This window comes from Hyaena hyaena, unplaced genomic scaffold (genome assembly GCF_003009895.1).
Source record: "Hyaena hyaena isolate Hyena2069 unplaced genomic scaffold, ASM300989v1 scaffold_254, whole genome shotgun sequence".
Classification (NCBI taxonomy): Eukaryota; Metazoa; Chordata; class Mammalia; order Carnivora; family Hyaenidae; genus Hyaena; species Hyaena hyaena.
The window spans coordinates 596,050-606,990 of NW_024080890.1; positions in this window are offsets into that span (position 1 = coordinate 596,050).

Here is a 10,941-nt window from a genome sequence, read left to right on the forward strand (position 1 = left end):
GAGAGAGCACGGAGAGCGTCCTGGGATGGGGTGGGGAGCACTGGGAGAGAGCACGGAGAGCGTCCTGGGATGGGGTGGGGAGCACTGAGAGAGAGCACGGAGAGCGTCCTGGGATGGCGTGGGGAGCACTGAGAGAGAGCATGGAGAGCATCCTGGGATGGGAGGCTTGGGGGTGCTGGGGCAGCTCTGGGATCTACTAGATGCCTCTTCGTCCTGTGCTTTAACCTGCAATTGTGGGACTTTTGCCTCAACTGAAAAAGAAAACCCACAAGTTGCCGGTGTCAGGGGTGACCTGAGGGAGACCCCGAGAGGCTCCGGGGTGTTGACCGCGCTGCCCCTTGGAGGGACGGTGCCTTTGGTCAGGCTTACTCACGTCCTCAGGGAGACACCTGAAGACCTGCCGTCAGTCCGGGGGACACACTTCCTGGCTAGGGACTTCACACCCTCTGAGCCCGCCCGCCCCCCCCCCCCCGGGGCTTCCAGGCCCTTCCGCAGGGGCCGGGCGTGAGTGGCACTGTGCTGTCCGGAACTCTCAGACGTCTTGCAAGTTTGTCCTAACCCGCTGCACGTCAGCTGCCTGTGCCACATCTCCGGAGAAACCGTCTTCCTTGGGGCTTTTGTCCTGGGTGCCAGACCGGAGCCCCACATACTGCGGGCCCAGGGGACCCGGGCACCCTGTGTCCCCCACCACATCCAGCCTACAGGAGCTGGGTGGTTTGAGGGCCACCCCCAGGGAAACCCAAAGCAGAGCTGGTGGCTCCCCACCCCAGGCTCTCAGCCAGGGCCACCAGCCCAGGGGTCCCCTCCCACTGGGTCCCGGTGGCTGCTGGACCCTGTGTCCCACGCACGCCCTCCAGGAGAAGAATCCACCTCAGGCTCCTGAGAGATGGGGGGCAGAGAGCACCGAGGGAAGAATCGGGGACGCCGGCAGCTCCCATGCACATGAGGGGGCTCCACGTCACCCTGCACACAGCAGGTGCTGCGTGGACCCCACTGAGGCTCGGCCTCCCTGCGGGGCAGCAGCCAGGTCCCCTCCTGGAGGCTCTGGTCCCCATCCGGGCGGGGCCTGGGCAGACGCCGGGCGATGGGACAGCAGGTGCCTCGGTCAGGGGGGAAGACGGGCCACAGTCACAGTGGCGGCTCCTCCACGTGCTGCCGCGAGACGCAGGGCCAACCAGCTCTCCTGTGCACGCACACACTCATGCCACACGCAGATACACACACCCACATCTGGCTTTCTAAACGTATCATCTCTGGGGTGCCCGGGGGCCTCCATCATTTAAGCATCTGACTTCAGCTCAGGTCATGATCTCACAATTCGTGGGTTCGAGCCCTGCGTTGCGCTCTGTGCTGACAGCTCAGAGCCTGGAGTTGCTTTGGATTCTGTCTCCCTCTCTCTTTGCTCCACCCCTGCTCCTGCTCTCTGTCTCTCAAAAATAAACAGATGTTTTTAAAAAATGTAAATATCTCATCCCTAAATCCCTACAAGGCGACAACAGAGTGAAAGTCATGGAAACAGTGTTTTCCCAACATTTCCTCTACTTTCCTCGCACCTCGATGGAAGGACACCGCAGACAGACATGAGAAGTGAGAACCGTGTGCTGAGCCGAGGCACCCCGCCAGCCTGGGCAGCTGCGCCCCAAAGCCTGTGCGTCCACCCTTCACACAACGATGGCCTCGGGGTCCAGCGGGGGCATGGGCGCACCGGGGCCCGGGCCTCCCTCCCCACTCACGCCCTCCTGGGTCCCACGCGGCCTAGAGCGTAAACCGTCAAGCTCAGGATCGGGCGGTTGGGCTCCCTTGACACACAACAGCCACCTGGCACCCGTGGGCAGCACGGTCCGACGCCCACGCCGCCGCTCACCCCTGCCCCCCACCCCCGGCCCGGCCACGTGTGCGCTCTCCCCTCTGCCTACTGCAGTGGCAAGGTCAGTCCCCAGGCTGAGGCCAGTTCCCCTCTTACGGTTTCTCTGCTGAACCGGGTTGCCTGTCCACGGCATGTTTCCCGGACTGAAGGACGCTGTCTGGGTCCCCACCGTGTCCCCCGGACTGAGGGACGCTGTCTGGGTCCCCACCATGTTTCCTGGACTAAAAGACACTGTGTGGGTCCCCACCGTGTCCCCTGAAGGACGCTGTCTGGGTCCCCACCGTGTCCCCCGGACTGAGGGACGCTGTCTGGGTCCCCACCGTGTCAGGAAACGTGTCCTTCTACCCCAGGCATCTGTGAACTGGTAGCAGCAACTGGGCTCAATCCAGCTGAGACTCTTTCGGCCCCGTCTCCCAGGAGGAGGCCCCACGGGCGGTGGCGTGTTCTCCTACCAGGAGCCTCATCCGTCTGCTGGTGTCTCACTTCTGGGAGGCGACCCCCGCCGTCTTCACCCCCTGGACCCGATGCAGCCAGGGTCGCAGCATGGATTCACTTTCCCTCACAGAAACTCGCCCTCATCGAGTCCGGACCACCCGCTGGCGGGGCCGGGAGGGGCTGGGTCTGTGCGTGACTCTCACCCCTCAGCCATTTTCCGAGGGATGAACGGGGTCCCCAGCACCCCCAAGAGCCCACAGTGACGTGCTTCCACACCGCGTCACAAGACACACGTGTGCGGCCGCTGCAGCCTCTGTCCCCACGACGCACCTCGTTCACCGCGTGCCGGGTGCCAGCAGGAGCCCACGCAGCGGGAGCAAACGCGGCACCGACGCCAAGCTCTGCTCAGACCGTCCGCGCAGGACCTACCCACGGGCCGTGGGACAAAGGGGGGGGGGCCGAGCGTGCGGGGGGGCAGCCGCCTGGGGAGGGCTCGCACTCGTCCGCCCGCCTCTCCCTTCCTGTCCTGACCGGACCGGGAGCTGATTCCCGGTGACACTTCCTGTCCTGCTGCCTCTGCTCTGGGACACACAGCCACGGGGCCCTGAGAATGCGGGCGGCCCCCCCCGCCCCGGGCACGCAGGCGCTGCCCACGGCTCCCAGATACACTGCTGAGCTCTGCGGAGAGCGAACCACGGCCCAGAGTACGCGAGGTGTGTGTGGTTGGGGGACACCGGCGGTCCACGAAATAAACTGCCTTCCGTTTTATGTCGGCATCTGCGAGGGCCTGTCTGACCACTGCCAGAGAGGGGGGCACAGTCTGTGGGCGATGCCGACGTGCGTCCCTACTCTCACAACCCGGCCATGGCTGGGGGCACTTTTATCTAAGGCTCCTCAAAGAGCTCCGGGGCACCGCGGACCTCTGGGCTGCTCGTCAGACGCCAGTCTTGTCCCCGACTGAACTCTGCACCCCCAAAACTCACAGGTTCAGGCCCTGGCCCCGAGCGCCTCAGGATGACAGCACTGGGGGGTACAGGTGATTAAAACGAGGCTCTGCCTCCATCCCGGCGCCCCCGCCGCCCCCAGCCCTCACCCGGCCGTACCCCCGCAAAGCCCAGCTCTGCCTCCACGGGACCGCGGGCTCCCGGCGCGTGGCGGCCCGCGGCGGAGGCACGGACGGGGCTCATCCCGGGGAGAGCACACCCACGGCCGACGCGAGCCCCCAGGGCGTGAGCACTTGTGGGCACCCGTGCCCGGGCCAATGTCCTGCCGCAGCCGGCTCAAGCTCCCTGACGACTTCACAGAGAGGCCCCCGGGATCCTGCCGCACGGGCCCCCGCAGACAGTGCAGCCCGCCCCGCCTCTGGACACCACCCCGTCCCAAACACGGGAACACAGACTCAACACCACACACCCTGAACGTTCTCACCGAGTCGGCTCCGCCACACGGCCGGTGACCGGCTGCAGGGAGGGCCGGACGGACCTGGTCGGAACGACGGAACCCAACCTCGGGAGGGGCCTGGCGTTGCAGCCCCGCGTGCGAGCCCACGGCCCAGCTCCCCTGGGCGGCCCTCCGGCCCCCGGCCACCTGGATGAGAGGCCCCGTCTCGGGCTCGGCGTCCTAGGCCTGCGGCAGGCACGCGTGGGGGCCGCGGGCTCCAGCCGCAGTTCACGGGGAGAGCAGGCCCCCCACAGCAGCCGGAACCGCGCAGGCCTCCGTGCGCGCCAGTCCCGACCAGAGGCCGGCCTCCCGCAGGGCGCAGCTCCTGGTCTCTCCCAGGGCTCCTCAGGGGCCCCAGGGAACGCCAGTCTCCAGCACCTTTACAGACACACAAAGGCTCCTCCCGTGGACCAGAAAACCTCCATGAGTCCTGGGGCTGGAGCCTGTCAGCACGGCGCAGACAGACGGACAGCAGTCACACCTCTGCCAGATGCCACCTAACTTACGACTCGCTCTCGTCGGCCAGTTCACCCTGGGAAACGGGGAAGACTGCTTCCTGATCTGACAGCCCCGGTCCGGGAGACTGGAGTGGACAAGCTGTACAGCCCGGCCCAGCGGCCCCCATTCTCTGGGTCGCAGCCCCAGAAGGTTTGGGTCGGCTGGCAGCATGAAGCCTCTCGGCAGCGGTGGGCACCGGCAAGAGCAGCCCCGGAGCCAGCACCTGGCTAAAGAACGCCAGCCATGCGGGGATGGGCAGGAAAAGGGGACTGACCGGTGGAGAGCTCCCGAAGCCAGCACCACATCCAGAAGCCCCAGGGGCGGGGGCCAGTGAGCCCCTCTCCTGTTTAAGCTGGCTTGAGGCTGAGCGCAGTTAGTGAAGCAGTCTGAACCCCGCTCCCAAAACTCACGCACCTCGCTGACTTGTACCAAGGCAGAGCTTGTTACAATAAGTACAGGCTGAAAATCAAGCAGAGACGGCCGAGCAGCTGTCACAGACGTGTGGCTGGGAATCGAGGGAAGGTCTGCCTCGCCTCTCCTCTCCTCCCAGAAGCCCCCCACATGACATAAACCCAGGGACTCCAAAAGCCCAGGGCCCGGTCTGTCCAACTCTGGAACAGCTTCATTCCAGGACAGGTGTGAGAGACAGGGTTGAGGGTCCGTGTTGAGGCACCACCTGGGGCGTCTGGGGGGCTCAGTCAGTTAAGCGTCCGACTTTGGCTCAGATCATGATTTCACGGTTTGTGGGTTCAAGCCCCTGCATCGGGCTCTGTGCTGATGGCTCAGAGACTGGAGCCTGTTTCAGATTCTGTGTCTCCCTCTCTCTGACCCTCCCCTGCTCATGCTCTGTCTCTCTCTCAGAAATAAGTTTTAAAAAAACATTAAAAAATTAAAAAACAAATGAGGCACCGCTCAGGCACAAAGCAGAGGTTCTGAGAAGAGGCGTCAGAGCGGGGCTGATCTGGGAACACGGAGCTGTGTGATGTGGGGCCTGCCCAGTGGGCAGGGAGCCCTGGGAAGGGACAAAGGAGAGCTGTGGGTGTACAGGGACAGAGGCCAGTGGGAGGGGGACCCCGGCTTCCCCAGGTCCGGGCGTCCCAGAGCCTTCAGAGAAACGGGATGTTCTGTTCTTCAGCAGGAGGGCTGTCAGGAGCAGCCCCCAGCAGCCCCCAGGACAGGGCTCAGGCCAATCAAGTGCCATGAAGGAAATGGGGTCCCGGGGTGTGGCCAAGGGGTCACCCAACAGGCCAGGAGCCCACGGGGCGGGTGAGGACAGACCGGCGCCGGTGCCGGGGGAGTGCAGCAGCCCCGCGGGCCCCTGGGAGTGGCCTGGCCCTCCAGCCTGGGGGTCACGACCCAGCCTCCAGAACGCGGGGCTCAAAGTCCGTAACGGGAAAGGAGCCAGCCCAGGAGCTGACCTACCACGCCACAGGAGAGGACAGGGCCAGCCACCGGCCCTGGGTCACATGCTCGTCCCCCGTGCCCAACACAGGCCCGGGTCCCACTGGTCGTGAGCCCTCCCTGCTCCCTGACAGACAGGCTGTTGCCCTCAAAGCCTGGTGGATCCTGTCCCAGGCTCTGAGGGGAAGGGGGTGTGCTGGGGAAGAGTAAACAGGGAAACACCTACAGGGAAGCAGGGGGGCGGCTGGGCTGCGGATCGAGGTGGGGTGATGGGGTGACCTGGAACGCCCCCCCCGCCCCCCTCCCAACTCCTGGGCGCTGCCAAGCAAGGCAGAGCACGCTGGGTGTCCCTGCAGTTTGGGGCCGATTTCTGGCTTCGTCAATCCTAACTTTCCCATCCCCACATTCCAGTGCTTTCTAACCCTTTCACTTTTTGGCAAACCTCCCAGAGCAGGGAATTTTCCAGGGACAGGAAAGGGCCAGGGCCAAGCTCTGAAGTGTGAGACTCAGGACAAAGGCCTAAACACAGAGACCGTGGGGGGCAGGATTCTCAGTTGCCCGCCCCCAGACCCAGCACGGGTGGGCCTGTCCTAATCAGGTCGGCTGGAACGCAGAGAAGCACCTGCAGGCATCTGACGGGAGGGCCTGCCCAGCTGGCCTAGGGCACCTGACCGGGGGCCAAGGACAGCCTCCGAGGCTCGGGCGATCCGGGCTGGCGGCCAGCAAAACAGGGACCTCACGCCTCCAGCGGCCAAGAACTGAATTCCACCAACAACCAGTGAGCTGGGAAGGGGACCCCCCAGCCTCTCGGGTCGCGACAGCCCTGCTCCAACCTGACCTTTGGCCGGAGACCCCGAGCGGGAGCCCGCCAGGCCTCACGCTGGCCCCTGACCTCGGAACGGTCTCCGGCCTCTGCGTGTGTGGGAAATTGGACGAGGTGTGCGCACCAGTGAGCCAGGCCACGTGGTGGACACAGAACAGGTGCTGCCGCCCAGGCCCCCCCGCACTGACGCTGCTGGGCGTGTGCCATCGACATGCGCCGGGCTGCTGAACCCACACTTACCTTTCCTCCCGAGCAGGCTGCCAGGTGCGCAGATGAGTGCCCAGGGCGGTCGTTGCAACACTCGGCAAGCCCGAAAGTCAGGGTCAACAACCGCCCCACCCGCCCTGGGAAAGGAGGGCAGAGGTGAGGCTGCCTCCCCTCCCATGGACTCCAACACGCTCTCGGATTTCCAAAAATGGGGTGCCGGCAGCAGCAGGGACACCCCCACGGGGCCCCCAGAGACCCCTGACCCCACCCCATGTGCGGATGAGGCCTCGGAGGCTCTAGCAATTAGGGACCCACGTGAGGAGGGACCGGCCCCCCCCCCCGCCCACCCCAGACAGAGGCACACACTGCCCCGCTAAACCCCCTTCCCACCGGCCCTTGGGCTGCACTTCTCCTCTGCCTGGACTCTCCAACCTCCAACCCTGCAGATCCAGAGGCTTCTAAGAGGAGGCAGGGCTACAGCCCTAGGACCGTGAGCCCAGCCGCCCAGCACGCGTGGCAGCCTGCCCGCCCTCACGGCTGCCTGCGGGGGCTGCTCCGGCGGCTCCCTCCCGGGGCCCGTTCCCAGCCACTGGCAGTGCGGGGTCTGGAGGGTCCAGAAGAGGGATGAGCATGCGGTGTGACGGCCCGTAGCTCTGCCGGCTGCTCCCGCCGGCCCCTGGCAGGAGAGGCCTGGGCACCTGAGGCCCCTCAGAAAGGAAGCCCCCATGATGGCCTCGCCGGTGGGGGTGGCCATCCTGGGGTGAGACGCCCTCTGAGCCAGCTACAGGGACACCAGTCGCCTAAGAGCAGAGCCAGGCTCGAAGGACCTCGGGACCTGCGCCCAGCCTGGGGCCTGGAGGACGAGGCGGGCTGCTGGGCCAGCCGGGCAGGGTGAGGGTCCGTGCAGCCCGTCGCCATCACACAGACCCAGGGTCGTGCCCACCCACCCAGGGCACAGGGGCAGCACCAGGAGGGCCACGGCTACAGGGAACTCTCCCTGAGAGGCGCCTTCAGGGCCACCGGCCACAAGGCGAGGTGACACACCACTCCTGCCGACCTGGCCCAGACAGACAAGACAGGACTATGTGAGGGCCACGGGCGCCCCCAGAGGCAAGTGGCAGGCCAGCACCCGCTCCCTGGGGGGTCCCAGGAGGGATGGGATGACACGGGGAAGGGGACATCCCCAGGGGCGACCAGAGGGGTCTAGATGGCCCTCCTTACGTCTCTGCCCTGACCCTCACCCACATGAGGACACAGGGCTCCATGCAAACAAGGCTCCTCCACGGGGGACGCCAGCACGGGGCTGAGGCTGGTGAGGCTGGTGGGGCACAGGACGGAGGGCTTTCCACGTGGGGTCTCCGGTTCTCCTTCACTCAGGGAGGGAGGCGGGATGAGGGCAGGTAAACGGACGGAGGGAGACGGAGATGAAGACGACATGCCTGGTACGTAGGTAAACCGCTGACAGGCAGGGAGACAGTACAGGACGTGCAGGTAGCTCAGGCGGTGGGCGGACGGAGACGTGAGTGAGTGTGCGCCTTTGCACACGCGCCCACACGCGGTGCTGCAGAACAGCTGTCCGCAGTGGAACTTCACAGTGGACGCGTCTGGCTGCTCACCAGCTCGAAGCAAAGGAAGTCCACTGGGAAAGGGACACGCCGTGACGCCGCCGCCTGACACGGCTCCGCCAGCCAGATCCGGCTCAGGAAAGAAAACCAGCCCAACCAGCCCAATTAAGAGCTAAGCGGCTCCTTCCAACAGCCTCCAAGCCCGCCCACTGCTGGGGTCAGCTGGGTGGCACGGCTCTTCCCAGTAGAAAGGCCATTCGGGGACACGTCCCCATCCGAGGTCCTTACGGGCTGCGGACTGGGGCCTGGAGCTGCAGTCCTTCCCGCACCGGCTGGGGGTGGGGGCACGTGGACCCCCTGGGCCCCCCCCTCTGCGGGGTACAGGCTGCAGGATGGGACCCCCTGCATCCACCCTCTGCCGCACCAGCCCACTGACCCGGAGTGTGGGCCTCCATCTGCACCCTGCCGCCCACGGGGGCCTCCTGGGCCGGGGGTGAGGACAAAGTCCTCTGCTGCCACGCCCTACTGACTAAGAGGCTATTTTTATAAGACGGTGTGTGTGAAAGCCGGAGCTACCCAAGACGCTGGCCACAGGGTGTCCCGACCCAGGGCTGCCGCAGGACTGTCCCCAAGTTCAGCCTCTATCCTGCTACCACCACGGCAGGTGCAGAACCGCCCTGGCTGGTCACTCCCCTGTGCAAACGTGCAGCACACAGGACCCCCCCCCATCTGCCCGCCCCTCACTCCCAACGAGGCCTCCTCCCTTTGCATCCCTGGTGTCTCTGGCCTGGGCCAAAGCTGCCCCCTGCTTTGCCGCGCGACCCCACCCGGTCCTCATTACAAGAGCCAAGCAGTCAACCAGACTCCTTGCTGGTTGTGGCTAAAACATGAGTTCCAGGTCACGGCAGTGACCGATTAGCAGCCAACTCGGAGGCGGCCCTGGCTGGACTGAGCCCTCTGGTTGGTTCAAGGCTGCACCTGATTGCTAAGCAGGCTGAAGCAAGGACAAGACTTGAACTCCAGGCTCAGTGGGCCCAACCCCACGGCACAGGGCAGCCTGCGGGCACCAGCCCGAAGCTCCAGGCCGGTCTACCTGTACTGCTGACACACAGGCAGTGTGGGGTGATGAGACGCCCCCACTTGATGGTGACCCCCATAGCTACCGTGTGTGCTCCTGGGAGAGACCCAGAGGCGGAGCTAACACAAAGCTATAAAACACACTTGCTACTGGAATTTTCTGGGTCACTTCAGACACAAGCTGTGTGTATTCCAGACTTTTTGGGTGGTTCGAGGAAACTATAAATTCATCTATTAGCCTTGTGATCAATAACCCACCCCTGCCCCTTGGCGGAGGCTCCTGATGATCCCAAAGCCTCACACAGGCTTTCTCCGAGTTAAGAGGCCCCCAGTATGGGGTTTCTTTGGCGGATGAGTGAAAGTGTCCTGTGCTGGCTGTGACCGAGGCACACCCCTGCGGGTACACGAGGAGCCCCCAAACTGCACGCTTTAAGCAGGCGAACCGCACAGTGTGTAAGGGCCCTCTCAGTAACGCGGTGGCACATGGAAAGACGAAGGACTCCAGGGGACCCTCGTCCATACCAGCTCCTCCCATGCTGAGGACGAGGAGGGCCGCACGGTCCATCGCATCAGCGCCCTGTAAAGTGACCGGTCCGAAGGTGAGGTGGGGGCTCCTGACGGAGAGCGAAGCCAGCCTGAGGCCTCCCCCTGGCCCAAACGGGACCTGCTATTAAAATAAGGGACAGGAAGGGCGCCTGGGTGGCTTAGTCGGTTAAGCGTCCAACTTTCGCTCAGGTCACGATCTCGCGGTTCGTGGGTTCGAGCCCCGCGTCGGGCTCTGTGCTGACTGCCAGCTCAGAGCCTGGAGCCTGTTTCAGAGTCTGTGACTCCCTCTCTCTCTGACCCTCCCCTGCTCACGCTGTCTCTCTCTCTCTCCAAGAAATAAATAAAAAACATTTAAAAAAAATAAAAATAAAAAAGAAAATAAAATAAGGGACAGGAACAGATTATAACCCACCAGATAACACAAGAAACCATGAGCCACCGACGTGTGTCAATCAGTGAGTAAATGAAGTCTGATGAGAAACTAGGTATTGGGGCTGCGGAGCCCCTCACCACACACACCATCAACCACCAAGGGAGGGGGCCACGTTCACAGGGGCCTCCTCACAGGGCAGGTGGAAAGCCGAGGCCCGGGCAGGACAGGGCAGAACGAGCAGCGCTTCTGATTCCTGCCGAGGAGAGTCACGAGTCTAGACACGAGGGACTGCGCTCGCCCAACGGCACACACGTGGGAACATCGGGCGGGGTCACGTGCAGTCGGGCGGATGTTCACACACACGCGAGGGCTCGCCCTCCCCCGGCCCCGGCCCGCGCTCGAGGAACAAGTGGGTCCGCGCAGTCGCTCCCGCGCATCTGCAGGGGCCCCGGAGGTCAGGAGGGCTTCCCCGCCCCGTACAGACCGGAAACGGAAGTGCGGGGGCGGCATCCTCCGCTTCTGGAAAGTTCCCGTTACATGCTTCGCTTCTAGGGAAGACCCGCGTCAGGACCGCCCTTGGCTACCGAAGCTACGCTGGGTGTCTCTGCTTTTGGGGGAAAAACGACAACCAGCGAGAGGAGCGCCCCGCAGGGCTCTGCAGTGAGCGAGGCCTCCGTCCCCGGGGCCTGCACGTGGCGCCGCGGCCCCC